Source organism: Thamnophis sirtalis, unplaced genomic scaffold, assembly GCF_051295495.1.
Source record: "Thamnophis sirtalis isolate CommonGarterSnake01/CBP01778 unplaced genomic scaffold, rThaSir2_p1.2 scaffold_1, whole genome shotgun sequence".
Lineage (NCBI taxonomy): Eukaryota > Metazoa > Chordata > Lepidosauria > Squamata > Natricidae > Thamnophis > Thamnophis sirtalis.
The window spans coordinates 22,285,243-22,307,286 of NW_028261381.1; the positions used below are offsets into that span (position 1 = coordinate 22,285,243).

The 22,044-nt window shown below is 40.0% G+C and overlaps 1 protein-coding gene across 1 annotated transcript in view; it reads left to right on the top strand.

The window, feature by feature from the left end:
* The window catches only part of WIPF1 (WAS/WASL interacting protein family member 1), a 69,704-nt gene that overhangs the window by 17,888 nt on the left and 29,772 nt on the right, over positions 1-22,044 (top strand). The gene's annotated exons all lie outside the window — the stretch shown is intronic.

The following is a 22,044-nucleotide window of genomic DNA, read 5'->3' on the forward strand; positions in this document are numbered from 1 at the left end:
GCACCTCAAACTTTCTGTGACCGAAAAGTCGTCTCTTCTATGGATTTACCTGATGTTTATGAGGAACTTTTAAAAGTTTGCTGAATGCATGTCCTCAAAGCTATTTTTTTAAATGATAGTCAGCTACAGGTACTCCTCGACTTACGACTTGGTCACTAAGTGACTGTTATGGTCTAGGACAGCTTTTCTCAAGTTGGATTCCCTCTACAGCTGTGAACCTCAATTCCTTAGGCAGACTGGCCATTACTGGCAACTTTGGGAACTGAAGTTTAGGCAGTCTGGAAATTGCTTAGGTGGGACATGGCTGGCTTATAATATGTGAACCCAGCTATTTTGGCTTGTTCAATAAACTCTGGTTAAACCAATTCATGACTTAATGTAATATGTGGACCTCATGTATAAAATAGTTTCATCAGGTAACGTATTACCCTGGATAACCAATCTGGTTGGGGAAAACAAGTCTTTTAGTAGTTCCTTATCATCTCCTAAAGTCTCCAGAATTGACATCCTTTGACTGGAGACATAAAGGCTAGGGCAGTACTTGGCAGAGTCCAATGGTCTTCGCTGACTCATCTTTTTCTCAAAGAGCAGCAACACATATCTATCCTTCTGCTCAAGTAGGTCCACCCACTCTTCCCTTTTCACCCTTATTGTGTTCATAAGCTTTAACAATTATGGCTTGTTCGGATTTGAATAGACCCACTATCCTTGGTGTGCCAGTCAGGGAAAGATGGACAATGTGTCATAGGAAGCTTACTTTTAGCTCTAAACGCATAGACTGTAGCCTAGAAAGTGTGTGAATGCGTGTGCATTGCTTGGCCATGTGTCCCTCGTTCTGTTTATTGTGAGCCTCTTTAAACAACCATCCACCCCTCCACATCCGGAATAACTCATTTGGATGACCTGCTGAAGAGGAAGCTCTAATAATTCCATGAAGAGCCTATAATAAGAGTTGTTGACTTGATTAGAAATTGAAGCAGATTTATTTTTGTTCCATCATAGTCATCATGAAACCTACGGGGCTATGTCAAAATAACCATACCATTTGATAAGGGAATATCTCCCAATTCATTATTGCACACAATAGATGTTTTCCCCATTATGTAATGGAAGCTAATTTTTAAATGTCTGGGGACCCTTTTGCTAAATGGCAGATTGTTGTATTCTCTGTTCATACCACAGAACATGAAAACAATGGTTTATGTGGAAGGGATATAAATATTTTCCAACCTTTCTACTTTTCCACCTAGCAAGTTTCAGTCATTGGTGTTTCATGAAAGGAGGTGAAAGACAATTAAAAAAAACAGCAGCCACAAAGAGTTCTCTTACCAGTCACTGAATGAGTTCATATATTATACCACACTAAGCCATCATCTACTTTGATAGCGGTAATATGCTATGTGAACCTAGTTAGTTGAGCTTCTCATGAACTATAGCGCGACATGTCATAGTTTAACACAGCATGTTAGCTCAAACATGTAATACTGAGTTAGAAAGTCTAACAAGGTGATTTAATATTGGGCATCATCTAAGTTAGCATTAGCTTTTTTGGTCCAACGATTAGCTTATCAGTCAGCTCTAAAATTTCATATCCAGTAATTAATTACCAGGAGTTGTAACTCAGTGGTAATGCATGCAGGAGGTTCTAAATTAGGGATGGGCAACTTTTTATGATCTGTGAACTTCAACTCCCATGCCCCCAGGTTGTAAAGAGACCATAGCTGCACACCCCTGATCTGGAATTTATCGTTGACATGTCTAGGTAGATGTAGAAAAATCCTTCAGTGCAATCTGATCATCTTATTTGCTATGAATTTGGCTTAAAACTGTACGTTCAACTTCGTTTGCTGTGAGAAACAGCTTTGAATCTCCTATTCCCTACATTTCCCTATTATGTTTAAAATGTCACCTCTGAGATTTAGCCATGAGGCAGTGGTGGGCTTCAAAAATTTAGGAAGGGGTTCTTTGCCTGGTTGCTGGGTGGATGTGGCCATGGTGAGCGTGGCCTAGTCAGCCTCCTTCACCACGAGGGGGGGCGTTTTTGCCCTCCCCGGACTCCGGAGACTTTTCTCGAGCCTCCGGGAGTGTGAAAAGGGCTCTGGAGACCCTCTGGAGTCGGAAACAGGCCCGCTTCCAACCTTCCTGAACTTCCGGTAGGCCTGTTTTTCGCCCTCTCAGAGCCTCTGTGCATGGCCTGCACTTACCTGCACCCAAAACGGGCCACGTGGGGACTCCTGGGAGGAGAGAGGCGGAATGGGTGGGGCCAGCCAGGAGTGGGATTTGGGGGTTTGCTGAACTTCACAGAATCTTAGCTAGAGGTTCTCTGAAACCCCAGCAGCCTACCCCTGCCAGGTGGGAGTTATGAAAACTGTATTTTTGGGTGTGGTATTGAGTTTGCAGATTAGTGCTAATGCTTCTTCCTTCCATCCACTGCCCAAACCTTGAACAGCTTCAGCTGGCAGATTTCCCCTGAAAAAAAGCCCCGTTATTGTCAACAAAGACCCCTCTCATTTTTAATTCAAGTTTGTAAAAATTAGATCAATGTTAAGCTGAACACAAGACAAGGAGGCAGTGTCTCTGAACAAACATCAAGAAACTTCCTGAACTCTTCAACTTCCCTTCAGCTTCTTTTATGCTGCAAAGTTCTACTGTAAGCAGCTTTCTCCTGGTGATCAAAAAAGATCATTTTGAATTTTTACAGAAAAAAAATAGTTGTTGCAGCAGAAATGACTAACTTTTGGTGTTCTTCGCTTTCAAGCCCAATTTCCAAGTGAGACTTCTGTCCACGTGTAGCCTGGTCCAGCTCATAAAATATTATCGGAGAGAAAGCATAGTTCATGATGCCTAAGTCAAATGATATGACTGAACATGGCTATCTAGGCCAGTGTTTCTCAACATTGGCAACTTGAAGATGTCCGGACTTCAACTCCCAGAATTCCCCAGCCAGCGAATGCTGGCTGGGGAATTCTGGGAGTTGAAGTCCGGACATCTTCAAGTTGCCAACGTTGAGAAACACTGATCTAGGCAGCCATTTTTGGTAGCAGATGCAACATTGCAACCTTCCAATGGGTCTGCGTTCCCCATCTTTTGCAATAATGTTAAAATAAGACATTGTTCAGGAGTAATTAGGCTAAAAAGGTCTCAAACCCTTCCAAAATGTTCATAGCCCACCACAAAACAGGCATGGATTATTCCTGTCATAAAGCACATTTCTATGGGCATTATGTTTTACATAAATTCCACTTAACTTACTTGGAGATGAAGTTTGAGCCTTTATATACTAGCATTGCACACATTCTTTTGAACCCATAATTTTTTTTAAAAACCCCACTTTTTTATACCCAGCCTAGTAGGATATGAATATTACTTATGTGTACAATTGAAATGTTTTCTTTGATTTGGGAGCAGGGCCTGCTGCAATTGCCCTTGGTGGATTACATTCATAACAATAAAACATCAATGATACAGTTACAGATACCAACAATATGTAATAAGAGCCCCCAAATTAAATTATTAATAAAGTCATAAATATAATGACTATCAGCAATACAAATAAGTGGCCACTCCTATCAATTAAGACAATTCATTTGGTAATAATTTCCTGTAGCCTTACAGAATAGGATCTGATTGAATGCAGGGGAAATAACACAGAAAAATAAGGGTTGCACATTTCCAACCCCCCTAATACCAAAAGAGTGTGGGTTTACAAGAGCGTATACTACAAATAGTCCCAGTCATCCATGTTATGGTTGTCCCAAAAGTGCTTTTTCAAAAAGCAACTGGACTTTCTTGTTTTTGTTCGAAGAAGTTTCGCTTCTCATCCAAGAAGCTTCTTCAACTCTAAATCAGATTTAAATTCATATCTAATTCAATATAAAATCAGAACTGAAGAAGCTTCTTGGATGAGAAGTGAAACGTCTTCAAAGAAAGAAAAAAAGAAAACAGAAAGCCCAGTTGCCTCTTTAAAAAAGCACCTTTGGGACATCCATGACATGGATGACTGAGAATCTCCGTAGACACACTACAAATAGATACTCCTGGGAGCTTCACATGAGGCATGCATGTTAAAGTTGTATGGAGAAGGCAGCCTAAACTTTGTTTTAGCAAAGTCTCAAAGGGGAAACTAAGAAACACATATGTCTTATTTGTTACAAATGCAGTTTACATATGAATTAACAAATGCATTGAAGTATTTCTTAGCCTATTGTTAGATTGACTAGGTAGTGTGTTGGTTAACAATTCTGGGTTCTGCAGAGTTTGCAGTTTTGCTTGCTATTTTCAGCTCTGCCCCCCCCCCCAATATTTCTTGAGGTTTCATTTTATGACTGTGGATGGAAACTAATAAAAGAGAAGCAACTTAGAACTAAGGAGAACTTTCCTAACAGTGAAAACAGTTAACCAGTGGAACAGCTTGTCTTCAGAGGTTGTGGGTGCTTCATCACTGGAAGCTTTTAAGAAGAAATTAGACAGCCCCTTGTCTGGAATGGTACTCCTGCTTGAGCAGGGGATTTGTAAAGTCCCTTCCAACTCTGCTATTCTGTATTTTTCCTCCATTTTGTCACCAGGCATTTTATAACATGATTCTGTAGAGGTGTACTTTGGGTTGAAAAATTGAGTGGCTTCAATGACATTGTGTCATATTTGCATGATTTTAGGAACAGAAACAGAAGAAAAAATATATCCCAGGGTGTGCTTTTTTTTTTTATAGTTAAACTGGGTTTACCCTTGCCCAATATTCTTTTAAGTGACCCAAACCTAAAAGATCTTGTTAGATGACAGATAACTTGCTTTGAAAATGTTGCTTATTCTTCCTGTTGCATAGGTCTTTTTCAAAAGTCCCATTAGCTATTTTCATTCTGAGACAGATTTGGAAAATGAGGACAACTCTATTGAGCAACAAAGCCAACCAGACTACAGAGAATTATGGAAATCAGAATGGGATTTGCTGGAAGTAAGGTAGGGTTTGTGTGTGTCCATGCGCGCGTTCCCATTTGTGTGGTCCAGGGAGCACAGTTTTGTATACAGTACTGTATATGAGTCAGCCCTGAAAAGGGTTTCATCGCAGACATGCATATTGTGGTCTTTTGCATGAGACTGACCCAAAGACATGCCTGTACAGTCCTAATTCTTTCAGTGTGTTTGTTATTTAATTTTAGTGAACCCCAAGGAGCTGACTAGGCTAAAGGAAACCAAAAACCTACACGCTGTGGCATTATATAGAAACAATTTTTTTTAAAAAAAGTGAAGTAAAAATCTTCTAAAGAAGCAAAGTAGATGGAGGATGGGGCAATATTATTATTTGGTTGAACGAGGTGCAATACGGAACTCTGGTGTCATATATTGCGCTGACAGGAAATGAGTAGAAAAGCTGAAGTGAACTTCGGAGAGAACTGACATCTTCTATTGAAGCCATCCCAGGTCTGTTTCCTTATTTTGAGCTATCGTTTTGATCTGTTCACTAAATAAGAGGGATAAGGTTTTGAGGCTGGTGCAGTTGAGCTAGAATGCATGTGACATTGGTTGACTCAGTGGCGGCCGTGGCAGGGAGTCGTTCACAAATCCGTCAAAAGTCAAGAGAGCAAGGATCTGAACTTAGAACAGTGTAGTCCCCCTTTTATAAGGGAAGGGGAAACGGTAAATCTGGCTGAGAGCAGCACTGCGGCTGATCCTGAGGCTCAGGATAATTTTCTCAAGGAAATCATACGAAATATGGAAAACCCAAGGAGCTGTTGTCTCAGAGAAAACTTGGCTGACTTGCAAGAAAAGGGAACCTGGAGAAAGGGGAAATGGAGGAAGAGACAAGAAAGGAACTTGTGAGATAAAAAGCTCTAGAGATACTTTCCAGTGTGAGGGGATATGTGGAAAGAGGGAAACTGAGGAGACTGACCAAGGGACAGGATCACAAGGAAGTGAGACAAGGTTATTTGTGTATTTAAAGCTGTGGATTGAGTGGATTGTAGAAGGACAAGCAGTTGGGCAGAAGCTGACTTGTGGCAAAGCTGTTCCGAGGTTCCAGATACAGATAAGGTTGTACAATGTTGGATTATAAGGAAATGGTTAGATAAAAAGGGTTTTAGAGAAAATAGTTTATGGAGACTGTGGTTCAGAGAAGAAAGGAGGCAGCAAGTTACCCTCATTCTGAATTGTCCAGAGAGGAAAAACCTTACCAAACGTGGCTTTGCTTTCACTGTCAGTAAATGGATAGATAGCAGGAATCGTTTTCTCATTTGAAATACAGACATTTTATTACAGACGGGCATTTCGGGGGCCTTGCATAAACTGCAGCATGCATGGAAAGGTTTTTGTAAAGGCTTTTTTTTAAATCATTCAAACTGGAATATAGCAAGAGAGATCTTGTAGTTTATGGATTTTTCACTTGAGCAGAAAAAAATGGACATGAAATAAGAGGAAGTGGGTAGGTAGAGAATTGTGTCGAAGATACAAACAAACGGCAAAGAGGAGTGCAAAAATGATCCTCCATTAAATTATGTTAAATTAAGTGGGGAGAGGAGGGGGCAACATGTCTAAAGCCTAATGCACCATTCTGCAAATATGCAAGAAACGACGATGAAAAGGTTCAGCTAAACTAAAAGATAACATTATTTAGATGGCAAGCGATGTGCTGGGAATAGATTTATTTAGCAGCTAGTCTACTGGTATGCTGGGGTTGGATTAATTTAGCAATGCTGTTTGTGGAATTTATGCAAGATAATTAAGGCTAGCAACCAGCCTCTATCCCAAACAGATCTTAGAACATTCTGTCTTCTCTTCTGCACTATCCATGTTTTCTGCTTTGCTACTTTACCATCAATCGAGTCACAACTTCTGTAATAGATACAGATAGATAGGACCTTCGCCCTAAGGGCTTCTGAGAGCATCTGTTCCTTCCGTGTCAGTGGGAAATAAGCTGGACTTAACTGATGTTTGACCTAATCAGTCAAGTTCGTTATGTTAAGATGAGGATGAAAGCAGTCTAGAGGCAAAAGTTGACTTAAGCATGTAGTGCATTCTCTTATCTTAAGATTCCTGGGGTATCGAACTAATTGTAGAATCACTGATATTATTATTTCAGGTAACATACTCTTAAGGCTAGTTTCATACTGTTCTGGCAGCAGATTCGGACATTGAGGAGGTTGGGGAGGAACATGGGCCAGTCCTGGAGTTTGGGAAATGCTCTGATGAGGGTTCTGTGTCGGAGGCAGAGAGGGGGCCAGAGCCATCTGCTAGCTATCAGCTGCCTTTCAGAGTCAGACATCAATGAGGCAGCTGAACAGCTGGAGCCTGTTCCCAGTGTGTGCATGCACAGAGTTACCAGATGAAGGGAACATCTAAAGAAAAAGGGTCGATTTTGGATTAAGGCCAGATGATGAATGGCCCCTCCCAGAGGAAATAAAAGAGGAGCGAAAGGGGAGTGCAGCTTGCATGAGACAATTAGTTTGCTTAATTGGTTAGTGACTCTCCGAGCTTCCTTGAGACTCCTTACCAAGTTTTGAAGATATCAAGTCTGGCAACTCTCCAAGCCAGATAAGGTCTGTGACCGTAAATCCTCCTTTAAAAGACTTTGCTGGCTGTGAATGAGCAGAATTCACAGTAAAAATGGTTTTTGCCGGGACAAGGAGTTTGTTTCATACTCTTGGGAAGCCTCAGTCAGAATACATACGATAATCTACAATTTGCATTATAGTGGTTTATGAAATAAACTACAATTGGTTTCATGCAACCAGTTTAGCTAGTATGTATAAGGTGCAGTGGCTGGGTTCATGTAACACACTAAAACTGAACGAGGCACATCATAATTTAGTATAGTAGGTGAACATTGTCTCTTTTTTATTTTGTAGAGAACCCAATGCAAACTCTGTTGAAATGAAAGTGATTACAGTATTGTAGGGCGCCTTCTGTCTCTGTCATTGGCAACCATTTTTTAAAAAAAACCTTACGTTTGCTGGAAAGCATCACAAGTTTTCGAAACTAATTACAAGTTAGTACGTCACTAGCTCATTTTTCTTGTTAAGGAATCTTGTTGTACAGGATTATCTTGACACCCCCATCATTTTTTTCTCTGTTCACCAGAATTCAGCAGGTAGAGATTTTTCATCTAAAAACTTGCAGGTGTTTCTGCATTTGAAAGAGGGATTTTTTAAAAAACCATGTCCTTTGCCTCATTTCTGTTCAATACAGAAACATTATTAGAGCTTAATTATGAAAATGATTTTTATTTTGTTTCAGATTGAGTGAGAATGAAAGTTGAAATTCATTTAGAAGGAACTGATAATTTGTCTCCTTGTGTTGCTGGAAAATCTGATGAGTAAAAAAAAATTCATAGCTACCAAAACATGCCTGAATAATGAGTGAATATTTGACCTTCATGGACTTACATGTCTATCTGAATTTAATTAACAATTGTTTTGCATATTTTTTGAATATTTCAGAACAGTTCTTGGCTCAAAGCATCAGAATACATTTCGAGGCTCTATTTAAATATATACTTATGGTAAATCAAGTGAAAAACATTTTGGAAAAATGAGAAAGTGTGTATGGAAATGATACAGAGAACAGACAAATAGCTCTCTCCATACCTGAATAGAATAGAATTATTTATTGCCCAAGTGTGATTGGACACACAAGGAATTTGTCTTGGGTGCATATGCTCTCAGTGTACATAAAAAAACAAGATACATTTGTCAAGAATCATAAGGTACAACACTTAAGTGATCGTCATAGAGTACAAATAAGCAATCAGAAAACAATATCAATATAAATCGTAAGGATGCAAGCAGCAAAGTTACAGTCCTGCAGTCATAAGGGAGGAGATGGGTGATGGGAACAATGAGAAGACTAATAGTAAGTAATAGCAAGTAATAGTAATGCAGCCTTAGTGAATGGTTTGACAGTGGTGAGGGAATTATTTGTTTAGCAGAGTGATGGCATTTGGGGGAAAACTGTTCTTGTGTTTAGTTCTCTTGGTGTGCAGTGTTCTAGAGCATCGTTTTGAGGGTAGGAGTTGAAACAATTTATATCCAGGATGTGAGGGGTCTGTAAATATTTCCATGGCCCTCTTTTTGACTCGTGCAATATACAGTGTACAGATCTCCAATGGAAGGCAGGTTGGCAGTAATAGTTTTTTCTGCAGTTCTGATTATCCCCTGAAGTCTACATCTGTCTTGTTGGGTTGCAGAACCAAACCAGACAGTTATAGAGGTGCAGATGACAGACTTAATTGATCTTTGTCAATTGATCTTGGCCGAGTTGTCTCTGCTTGGTATATAGGAGTTATAAACCAAAACATGAAGTTTTTAAAAATTAAGAATCCCCCCCCCCGGATATTGTCCTGATTGTTTCTAAGAAAATTGCATGAATGCCAAAAGACCACTGTTCGGTTTAACTTAGGGCCGTGATGGCGAACCTATGGCATACGTGCCACAGATGGCACATGGAGCCCTCTGCGGGCATGCGAGCCATCACCCCAGCTCAGCTCCACTGTGCATATGTGAGCCTCTCCCATTGGCCAGCTGATTTTTGGGTCTCTGCTGTGCATGCGGGAGATGCATGCACATGCGTAGGTGGTAGTGGGAGCGCAGGGGGTGGTGTGCCTCCCACGTGCCCCGTTTTTGGTCCCAGGAGGCTTCAGGGAGACCTGCTAGGCCCAAAATGGGGTGGGGGGTTCGCATGTGCATGTACAGGGAAGCGGGGGAGCATGGAGGGTCGCACACAGATGTGCAGGGGGGGCGGGGCATTTGGGGAGATGTCATGCACACATTGCATTATGGGTAGCACATAGCCATTACTGACTTAGGGGATCAAGGACAGAAGCATTTTCACTAATGAGCTGAACATTTATAGCAAAGAAGAGTCTACAACACAAACTCCCTAGTTTCTGATTTACTGGTAGTCCTCGGCGTAGGACCACAGTGGAGCCCAAAATTTCTGTTGCTAAGTGAAACATTTGTTAAGTGACTTTTGCCCCATTTTACGACCTTCCTTGTCACAGTTGTTAAAGGAATCGCTGTTGCAATTCCTTAACACAGTCTACTTTAGGAATCGCTGTTGCATTAATTCGTTCTGGTTTTCTACCTGAGCATAAGTTTGTATAGAGGTTTTTCCCACCTATGGATCTGTAGAAGATTTGCCTTCACTGATATATTCTACACATTTACAGTTGTCTTCCTTGGTCTTTTCAAAAGCAGATTCTGCATGGACGGCGATAAAAATATATCTTCGGCTCACTTGTTTTCATGCCTGCATATTTTTTTTGCTTTCTCCTTTGAATGCTAGGGTATCTAAAAAATTTCTCAGATGGAGCTTGACTCTTGCCGACTGCATGGACCTGTCTGTGAAGTTTTCTTGGCAACAGTTCACATGTGGCTTATGCTTCCCTTCATCCAGACTAGGGTAACTAGGGGAATGAATTGCAGTTCTTTTGGCTTGTTCTCTGGTTAAAAGTTAGACGTTTTCACATTTACAAAGTGATTCAGAAATAACAAGCAATTTTGGCTGACTACTGTACATCAACATGTATAGGATGGATATAGTGAAAGGACATTACGGCCTAGTTTAGAATTACTTCTTTGGTGAAGTAGAAGCTGATATGAAATGTATAAACCTTGCACAGTTACATAGGCATAGCATTTTACAGCCGTTAGGATTTCAATTTCATTCTGGCAAGAAAGAAGGTTTTCCAAAATCTTTGGAAACCAAATTTTCCATTTATTAAAGCTGAAATGAAATCAGAAAATGAACATACTTCTTTTTTCTAGCGTTTTTTTCTTTTTTCTAGCAAAATGTTTTACCTTCACCATCAGCATTGCTATGTAATGAGACTAGGCAGATTAGCAGAGAACATAAATAAAATGTAATGTCTAATTTATTGTAGCAAGTGCTTAATCTATACAGGAAACAAGTATGCTTGCTAAAGTATTTCTACCTCCTTTGGAAGGTACTGTCAATATGGCTCCAAACTTACGTTTTTTTTACTATATTTTTTCTGAATTGAACTGAAGGTATGCAGTCTATGAATAGTAAAACAATCTGAAACTTTTCACAATTTAAATCCAAGTGGAATATGTGTATGTGTATGTACACGCACGTGTGCACACATATCTATGCATAATTTCTTAGTTCATAGCTCAGGTTTAGGTTTGATTTGTTTACCAATGATTTCCTGAATAAAGAAGAATTGGTTGAGTTGAGATAATATAACAAGAAAAAAAAATCATTGTTGTATTTTGGTTTGCACAACTTATTAAGTAAACAAACTGCACTATGGATTACTGTGATATGAAACCAACCTTCCAAGGTAAGATATAATAACAACTTGATTGTCTCTTAAATATAACAGACCTGCTGATAAGCTTTAAAAAAAAATCTGTATCCATCCATAGCTACTTCCCTATCCCGTTTATAATGCTCAGCAATCAATATAGGAATTTTTAAATTAATTATACAGGTAGCCTGTGCCACCTGTGGAATGATCTAGGAAATTTAACCTCAGTTTAAAGTGGCTTAATGTCCTGTGCTTTTTAAGCCCATTTACTGATCATTCTCCCTTAATTCAGATGAATTGGGAAACTTTGGCTAATGGAGAACTACGCTACACTGCTTTGTCCTGAGAAGAAAGCTGTATGTACAAGCTTCTTCTCTGTCCCTTGCTTTTGGGAATAGCTTGCCAGCTGCAGAATTCAGAAAAATCAAATCCTTAAATCTTTTTTATTAGTTTGACCGGTTATAACATTCAATTGTTTGATCTACTAGGGCAGATCCTTCCCAAGTTTCTTTCTCTGTTAAATATCTATGGAGATTCTTAGTCATGATTGTCCCAAAGGTGCTTTTTTCAAGAGGCAACTGGACTTTCTGGTTTTTCTTTGAGACATTTCACTTCTCATCCAAGAAGCTTCTTCAGCTCTGAGTGGATGGTGGGAAATGGAAGGATTTATATTCCTTGCAGACAGCTGGTCATTTGCATTCTTTTAGCAGTTCGTTAAGATCACATCTGTGTCATCAGGGGTCACCTGAGTGGTGCAAGTTGGTGTGAAGCCTTCTTGGAACTGTTGAAAGGACTGTGTGTAGATTGGAGATAGATGATGTCGTATCCCTCCCCCTCTGTTGAGAGGAGGCTGTTGAATTTTGACATAGATGGCCTTTCAACAGTTCCAAGAAGGCTCCACACCAATTGTGACCCTGAAGAAACAGATAAGCCCGCAGGTGATATTGTGCCCCCCCGGGCTCCGTTTTCCAATGTGACACCCTCCTACAGCCCTCTGCCAGAGAAAACACAGTCTGAGGGGGTGGGCTGCCCAGGTCACCACAGATGCCCCAGACATGATTGATATTGAACTGGACACACCACTTAAACATCCCCTCCGGGTCCCCGGAGGTCAAACACAACCTTGATGCGGCCCTCAATGAAATTGAGTTTGACACCCCTGCCCTAGTCTATCCATTATTTAGGCTACAGCTCTGTCTCCCAAGGTTTTCTCACTGTCCATTACAAATACCATTATCTATTATCTCTCTCAGACTTGAGAGATTAAATATTGTATGAGGACATAGATAATATTTCCCTAGCCTGATATTCCTAGGATCCATTTAGTTTTGCAAAAGAGCTCTTGAACAAATACGTCACATAATCATAAATTATATTTTGTAATCAAATGAATAGCTATGCATGACTGTGTTGTCATACTTCTTTTACCTACAGTTAACTGGGATTTACTCCATTACTCTATTTTCTGGATATACGCAACATACTGATTCCTAAATCATGTCAGTTAAGTTTAAACAATACGTTAGGGCTTCAATGTGTTTGGCTACGTTGCGGTTTAGTGTGTCATGCAAACTCAGGAAACGTGCATCTTGAAAAATTTCCTCTACCAGGAAAGAGGAGGGGGGGATGGTTGGATGGAAGAAATGCAAATTGCAAAAACTGCTTTCACTCTCATGTTTGAGATTAACGGCAATAATATCAATGCCTGTTAAGAAGAAAACTTCACTGAATATACTGTATTAATATTGACTTCCAGTAAATAAATATATAGAATTACAACAAACAGTAGCCTAGACATAATTGGTACGTGTAGGGTTTCAAATTCTCTTCCCCAAAGATGCTTCAGAGTGGGCAGAAGTGCAAAAGTATCACCTATCTCAGTGTTGGTGAACCTTTTTGGCACCAAGTGCCGAAACGGAAGTGTGCATGCGCTGGAAACCGGAAGAGCAGCCACTCGATGTGCATGCGCGCACTAGGAAGATGATCTTCTGGTTTCTGGCATGCATGCGCACTGGCCACCTGGGCTTCTAGTATTCAGCGCACATGTGCACGCAAAGACCAGCTGACCACTGCACATGCACGTGGCAGAAACCGGAAAATCATCTTCCTGATGTGTACCGGGCGGCTGCTCTTCCAGTTTCCGGCGCTCCCATGAGTGTGAAGACCAGCTGGCCAGTGCAACAGAACCCGGAAGAGCAACAGATGACATCTCGCGTGTCCTGAGAGATGGCTCTGCCTGCCACTTCCGGCATGTGTGCCATAGGATTGCCATCACGGACCTCTCTGAATACTTTAAGGCACCTGCACCTTTTTCTGTGATTCCATGGTAGCTATATTGTCCCAAGAGAAATCACAGTGGATTTAAAGAGTTGCAGGCAGCTTCTAAATTCACCTCCCTAGCACTCTGAAAAAATGTTTTTGGAATAGCATCCAAAGTATCCTTCTTGAGAAGGTTTCTTATTTTTAGTAGATGAATTTCCATCTCTTAAAATAATTCTTACTGTCTGGTTAAATAATCTTAACATTTGACTGTCACGCATGATTAGACAAGAAATCAAACAATTTTTAGTGCCTTTGAATCAGTCTTTATTCCTGATCACTTCCTGGACAGGTCCATTCAGTTTCTTTGGTCAACTTTGCAGAAGGATTAACATTGACATGATTTGGTATGTTGTTGTTGTTTTTAACTTCCCAGTCTTATCTGGAAGAGAGTGACTGGCTCAAGGTCACCCAGCTAGCTTCCATGCCTAAGGGAAGACTAGAATCTGGATCTACCCACTTTTAGTCCAGCATCCATAGGAAATACCGCAGTGGTCTTAAGTGTAAAAAATGGTCATAAGTCATTTTTTTCAGTGTGACTTTGAATGATCACCAAGTAAACTGTTGTAAGTCGAAGACTACCTGTATGTATTTGTGCTACAAAAATCCACATGACTATTAGATGGCAGCAAACATATTTGCAATGTATTGCTGCCATTTTGTGGTTGTCCAAAAATGTTCAGCCCAGTTGTGGTAGCCAACATCATTCACAGCTCCACTTCAGGCAGAAAAAAAGTAAAAACAGCTGGACCAAAGTGATTTTTAAAAGATCAGTAATTTGCACTTCAGTTTCTTCCAACCAGATTATTTTCCAAATCTTCCTTTAAAGGGAATATTTCCTTTTATTTACTGAGGAAATTGGTGAATAGATGCAAATAAAAAGCAAAGCAAATAAATACATGTTGCAGAATGGAGAAGTATTCTAGCTTAGAAACCTTTCAAGATACTCCATTAAATTACCTCCATAAAGGGTTCCTTTCATCAGTTATCTATTAGCCACGGCGGTGCAGTGGTTACAATGCAGTACTGCAAGCTACTTCTGGTGACTGCCAGCTGACTGCAGTTTGAATCTCACCAGGCTCAAGGTTGACTCAGCCTTCCATCCTTCTGAGCTGGGTAAAATGAGGACCCAGATTGTTGGGGGCAATAGGTTGACTCTGTAAACCGCTTAGAGGGGGCTGTAAAGCATTGTAAAGCGGTATATAAGTCTAAGTGCTATTGCTTTTAGCCTTCCATGCCCACTGATCACTAACAGTCCTCACCCAGTGGTATGCCAAAAGCCCTAGGCAAGGTTGGTAAACTGAAAATAGAATGGAATTGTGCTAATTAAGGATTTCTGACTCCCCCTATTTTAGCAGAAGCAACTCTTCCCACTTTGTAAATTACATTGCTAAAAGAATCAAAACTCAGTAAAAAAAAAAAAAACCCACAGTCATGTGTTAGGGCTGACCACCTAATTTTCAGATTGTTTCTTAGTTTTGGGTCGTTTTATTCCTAACAATTTTGTGCTGGTAACCCCCTTGTTTCCTATATGTGATGCTCCCTTTTATAAGGCTGCCTAAGGGATCAGAATATGATTGCAACAAGAATCAAATATGTTTGACAATTTAAAAAAAGTATGCTTTTGAAAATACGAAATAAAATCCTGTTTCACCGATAGTTATTTCAAAGAACTGGCAAGATTTTTGAAACAATTCTGGGAAAAAATACTAAAAAGGTTTCCAAAGTTTTCATGATTTTTCTCTAACAAATAGTCTGTAACCACTGCAGTGTCAGCTGAGGACATAATGTCATGTTAAAATCTTCCTTCCTTCCTAAAACTGGATTTATATTTTGCACTGAGTTGCTCATTTTTTGTAAACATTTGCTAAGAAGTATCTAATAAATTTAACTTAAAATGATTTTATCTTTCTGAAGGTGTCCCTTTGGCTAGATAGAAAATCAGATATCGGGTCTGTGAAGAAATGATCTTGTCCCAGATTATGGAAAGTGCTCCCATCCCTAAAGAAATACTGTTGGTGTTTAGAAAGATAGAAAAAGAATTCTGCTTTCACCAAACTGTTCATTCTCAATTATTTAATATTTTTCATATTGCTTTTAATTGCATTAAGTTCACTCCATTTTATAATTGGAATTGCCTAATGCTGTAAACTACCTTGAACATTAGAATGAACAGAAAAGTGGGGAAGGAATTTAATAATGAAATTAAAATGCAGTCCTCGATTTACAACAGTTCATTTAGTGACTGTTTGAAGTTACAGCAGCACTGAAAAAAGTGACTTATGACAATTTTTCAAAATTACGACCTTTGCAGCAGCCCCATGATCAAGTGATCAAAATTCAGGTGCTTGGCAACTAGTTCATACTTAAGACGGTCGCTGTGTCCCAAGGTTATGTGATCCCCTTTTGCAACCTTCTGACAAGCAAAGTCAGTGGGGAAACCAGATTCACTTAACCATGGTACTAACTTATCAACTGCAGTGATTCACTTTAGAACTATAGCTAGAAATGTTGTAAAATGGGGCAAAACTCACTTAACAAATGTCTCACGTAACAACAGAAACTTTGGGCTCAATTGTGTTAGAAAATCATGGCCTACCTGTAGTGAAACAATGTGCTAATTAATTTAGAAAATATTTAATTATATCTAAATCTTCTAGCCCTGAATGTAGGATAGGGGTCTGTTCTGACACCCCTCCCTTCGCTCGTTCACAAATGACAGTCAGACAAAACTTCAAAGGAAATATCTTTATCAGTCCTGGCTCAAGCTGGCTGTGAGCCCAAAAAGAAACGTAGATAAAGTCTCTGGCAAAAAGTTACACAGCAAAAGCAAAAACAAAAAGCTCCTACAGCAAACCAGGTTTACAGAAAGCAAATCACTTATCCAAGTGCCTCTTTGAATCTTGAAACGATGAACCACACACAATGAACAATGAACCATGAACGTTGACTTCTGCCCCGAAGGCGTGGCACCATCCGTCTTTTATCTGCAGAAGATGACCCTAACAAGCAACAGCTGCTCATTAGTCCTGCATCCCGACGTAACTCACAGCAAGCTTCTGCTGAGTCACAACAGGGTTAGATATGATGATTTTTGATGATGACGATGATTTTATCCATTCAGTCGTATCTGGCTCTTGGCGATTCTGTGGACCAGGTGACAGATCTCTCCACAACTTCTGATCTGGCACCACTTCTTTGAGTTCTGGTATGCTTTGTCTGGTGTTGTCCAGTCCCTATGTTCTTTGATGGCCTGGTTTCCTTTTATCTGTAACTCTTTCCAGCATAATTGTTTTGTCCGAGGAATTCCCCCTTCATGACATGACCAAAATAAGTGAGGCACAGTTTTTCACATAGAGCCGTGATGGGGAACCTATGGCACGTGTGCCACAGCTAGCATGCTGAGCCCTCTCTGCGGGCACACGAGCCGTCACTCAGCTCAGCCCCACCACACATATGTGTGTGCCACCCGCTGGCCAGCTGATTTTCGGGTCTCTGCTGCACATGCGAGAGACAAGTGCACATGCACGGAGGGCGGAGGTCATGTGCAGGGGGTGGCGTGCTTCAGGGAGGCCTGCTAGGCCCAAATCGGGCTGCGGGGAGGTGTAGCATGCCCCCCATGCCGTTTTTTGGTCCCAGGAGGCTTCAGGGAGGTCTGCTAGGCCCAAAACGGGACGCGGGGGGCACGTGCATGAGCAGAGGAGTGGAGGAAGCACGGGGGGGGGGTGTCACATATGCATACACAGGGGGTTGCATGTGCATTGCATTATGAGTGTGGGCACACATGCATGCGCTTTCGGCACGCGAGGACCAAAAGGTTAGCCATCACTGATATAGAGGCTTCCATTCTATTGCTTCTCTTCTATCCCCCATTCAGTGATCTTGCAGCTGAAAACACTTTTCAGAATTGTTTTCCAGAGGTGGTTCAAGTACCACTTCCCCTTTGCAAGGTCATGCCAAGAAGTAAGAAATTATGTGGATGGATGCCTCTACTCTTCCTCTGATGAGTGAAATATGCATTTTTTTCATGTACATGGAATTCTACCTACATATTTCCAGAGTTGTGGGTGGATGAGTAGATTTATGCCAGTTAATATGAATTCAGATTTCGGTAACTACAACATTAGTGTGTAATCTTCATCCCAAGACATCACACTTAGGAATTGAGGTTGTATCAGTGGAACCTGAGATCAGTTGGCAGCCTTAAGCTGTTCCCTATGACTGCATATATGCAGGGGTTGGAGCAGGCTCTGAGATTGTGCTACTTGGCTGAATTGGCAGCCCTGCTTGCTCTGGGACTTAAAAAAATTCAAAGAGAGTCCATGGTACTACACGGTTTCTTGCCACAACTGCCTTTAAAAAAGGCAACTGGACTTTCTTAAAAAATCAACGCATCTTTGATTTTTAAAGTACCTTTGTGGCAACCATGACCTGGATGATTGAGAAGCTCCATAGACATCTGCCACAGTTGTTATTCTTCAGATCTGCTCTCTGGTTGTACAAACATCATAAAGCCTTGTCCACAGAGTACCACCAGGAGAAGGATTCAAAATATGTATTTCAGCTCACCTATATGTCTACATCTTTATATCTACCGTATATATGTACATTTAGAAGCTTTAGTTTTTGTTTAATCGTTTTAATATTTATATAATGAAATATTTAATCATTGCATATTTATACCTTTATTATACTGTAAGCCACACCATGTCACTTCAACAGTGAGATGGATGGCATATGCATTTAATAAATAAATATATGAACAAATATAGTATATGTTTCTATTATGCATCCAAAATTGTTGTCCATTTGGACGGGACATTAATATCGCACGTTTGGCAAATAGGTTAGCTGTGAACCTTTCAGATTCAAGAAAACCTAGTTGCAAAGGAAATACAATCTCTGTGGCTGGTGATCTTTCCTAGCATTAATATTCTTATGTTTTGGCCGTTTGCTAGGAGTAGGTCCTCTGTAGCCTAAAATTGCAGGATATTTCCAAATGTGGAACCCCAAGATCATGAAATTTATAGGCAAATAAGAAAGGGGGGGGGAACCATCCTTCCAAGTGCTAAAATAGGAAATTGATTTTAGAAAAACCCAAACCACAAAAAATAATGTGAGAAGGAATTGAAAGTTAGACCCGCCCCTTTCAGTAGCAATATAGCATCGCTGTCTTCCAGCCTATAGCTACTGGAAATCTACATTGAGGAAGGAAAACCCCAAACTCTCCATGCATATAGATTTGTACTGAATATAAATAAACCTCTCAACACCTTTATCTAGTTGACAAAAATGTTGAACACGCCTGCATTTTAAGTATTTATCAAGAATATTATGAAACGTTCCACTAAAATCTCTACTAAGGCTAGGTACATTATGTCTAAAGGAATGTAAGAAGCATGAACTTGAGAAATTTCAACACAATGAAAGAGGAAATGAATTGTCTACCCATTGATATATTGTAGGAATCACAGAATTAAAATGTTCTGAAATTTGGTCACTTCCCGACAGAGGTTTATGCTGTTTATTACTGTACACAGGATATGAAAAACAAAGACATTATTGGTTTCTTAGATGTAATATACAAAATAGCAAAGGCAGTCTTTGAGTTCAATGCAATCAACAATTGATTAATATTAATTAAATTACAAATATACCAGTTTATCCAAGTTTATGATCCAAACACTGGTGTAGAAGGTTGGTGAGTTTTACAGTCAAGTTCAGTCTGAAATTAACACAGCGTGAAATAACATGCACTACTTGTGGTTAGAAACTGGAATACCAATGTTAGAAATCACAAGGAGTTGGATCATACCGTTAGGAAAACAGAAATATAGTAGTTCATCAATTCCCAACAATCCAATTATTTTGTTTTATTAATACCGTCTCCAAACAGCCAAAATAATATCAGAGATCACCAGATGGAATCCTCAGAGATTAAACTGAGTGTATTATTGATACAGAGAGGTGGGTGTCAGACTTTCTAGATAGACCAGAACAGGAAACCAACTCAACAGAAAGGCTAAGAGGCTTTTATTGAGGTTGGCTATAAGAACAGAATCTTGCAAGTTATGCTGTACCTTCTCTTCCTCCTTATATTCCAGGGAATTAGAAAGGGATTTAAGGTTGAGGGACATAGAAGAGCAGTGAAAGTAAGGTGGGCTATATAACATATGAATGAGTCTAAGATTTTGTTCTCATTTTCCTGAGGATCTGGATGGGGAATTGGAACGTGGTTTTGTTTTTTGACCATGAATAAGTATATTTTAATGCTTCTGCTTCAATGTTTATTCAATTCTGTGACAAGATGACCTGCCATAGAATCATAGGGCTGGAAGGGACCTTGGAGTCTTCTAGTCCAATCCCTTCCCTAAGACAGGAATCCTAATTCCATCCGAAACAAATGATTATCCAATCTTTTCTTGAAAACCACCAGTGATGGAGCACCCACTACTTCAGGAAGCAAGCTGTTCCATTGATTAATTGTTCTCATTTTCAGGAATTTTCTCCTTAATTTTAGGTTGGATCTCTCACTGACTAGCTTCCGCCCATTGCTTCTTGTCCTGTCCTTGGGAACTTTGGGAAATAGATTCCTTCTTTCCTATGACCGCCCTTCAAATATTTGAAGATGGCTATCACGTCACCTTTTGGTACTGTCCATGGGGTACTGTCTCTGACTGCCCTTTAGAAGGCCAGATCCTGAAGATGAAACTCAAATACTTTGGCCACCTAATGAAAAGGAAGGACTCACTGGAGAAGAGCCTCATGCTGGGAACGATCGAGGGCAAAAGAAGAAGACAGAGAATGAAGTGGCTGGATGGAGTCACCGAAGCAGTAGGCGTGAGTTTAAATGGACTCAAGAGGATGGTAGAGGACAGGAAGGCCTGGAGGAACGTTGTCGATGAGGTCATGATGAGTCAGACACCACTTTGCAACTAACAACATCAACAAAATCACATCACCCCTACCCATGATTAAGTTTTGCATTTTCCCCCCTCAAGGTTCGATTTTAATCTATATAAAAGAGGTGTCAGGTAGGCAGCTAGAAAGTTCTTGGTTTAGTTAGGATATCTGTCAGCAAGCATATCTATCTTATCTAAGACTGATAAAGAGATTTGTCAGACACAGTAGTTTCATTTGGTGTATGTGGGCTGGTAAGGATTGGAGGTGCTTGTTCATGCATCAAAGGAGAGAAGGGCACTGAAGAGTCTCAAGGAAAGAAGGCAGTGGAATTGGAAAGGAGATCACCAGAAGAAGGAGAAATGTGCAACAGATAATCCTAGCAGGAGTAAACAAAATCAGGGGAAAAAAAGATCTGCAAAGCAAGTTAGTTGTGAAAGATGGAGAAATGGAAGGATATCCCAGGAGAAATGGGGCAGAGATGAGCAATCACCTGGCTTTACAAGACGGTTCAAAAATATATATATTATTTTTCTCACTCTCTTCATTCTCTTTAACTTATAAAAGACTGGGATCCAGAAACTGAAAAGAAAATAAAACCCAGTGATTGAGTTTAGCAACCAAATGGATTAGGGAGTTTCTGAGACAAAGACTTCAAAGGACCTCTGTAAATAAATGACTATTAGACTGTTGACACATTTTTGTAGTTAAGACTTGCGTACCCAAAGTAGAGGTAAGATACTTTGCTTTTGGAAAGATAAGCACAAGTGATTTATTTAATCTGCAACAAATTTCACTTTACTGTATTTGGCAGAACAATATTTTGTGTGTGTGTGTGTGTGTGTCTGTGTGTGTGTGTGAGGAGTTGAATGTCCTTTTCCTACTTTCTAATATATTTGTATTAAGCGAGAGAGGTAAGCAAATTTGGGAGGGAAGAGGTCGTCACATTTGAAATGTCGAGAACATCACATTTTACTCATACAACTACCACAGTCGGTATGGGCATTTACAAACAGCTGTTTACTAGAAAACAAACCCATGGTCACAAATATTCAGTACCATCCCATTGAGATCAAATACTCAGTACCATCCCTGTGCCCCCAAAATATATTTTAAAAAATGTTGGATGAGGCAGTTGATGAACTACAATAGAAATTATTTGGAACCAGTGGGGTTCTTTAAGCATATTGCTGGATTATCTGAAAGTCATCTGATGGGGTGACATGAATGCTCTCTTTAGAAATATGAAGTCCTGTACCATATAGAATAGAAATGTGTATTTTAATTTGATGTCCCCAGTACAGATATGTTCACAGTTGGAAAAGTTTTAGTCTGTTTTGGTTCACTGCTATGGTAGCAGAACCTTTTTTTCTTTTTTTGCAATGGGACTAAGTATGCTCTTGATTAGGATTCTCCAAACTTGGCAGTTTTATGACTTTTTAACTTCTACATCCACAATTCCCCAGCCAGCTTGAGAAATTCTGGGAGTTGAAGTCTACAAGTCTTATGGTTATCAAGTTTGGAAACCTCTGCTCTTGATGATAACAATAATAGTTGTATTGGTA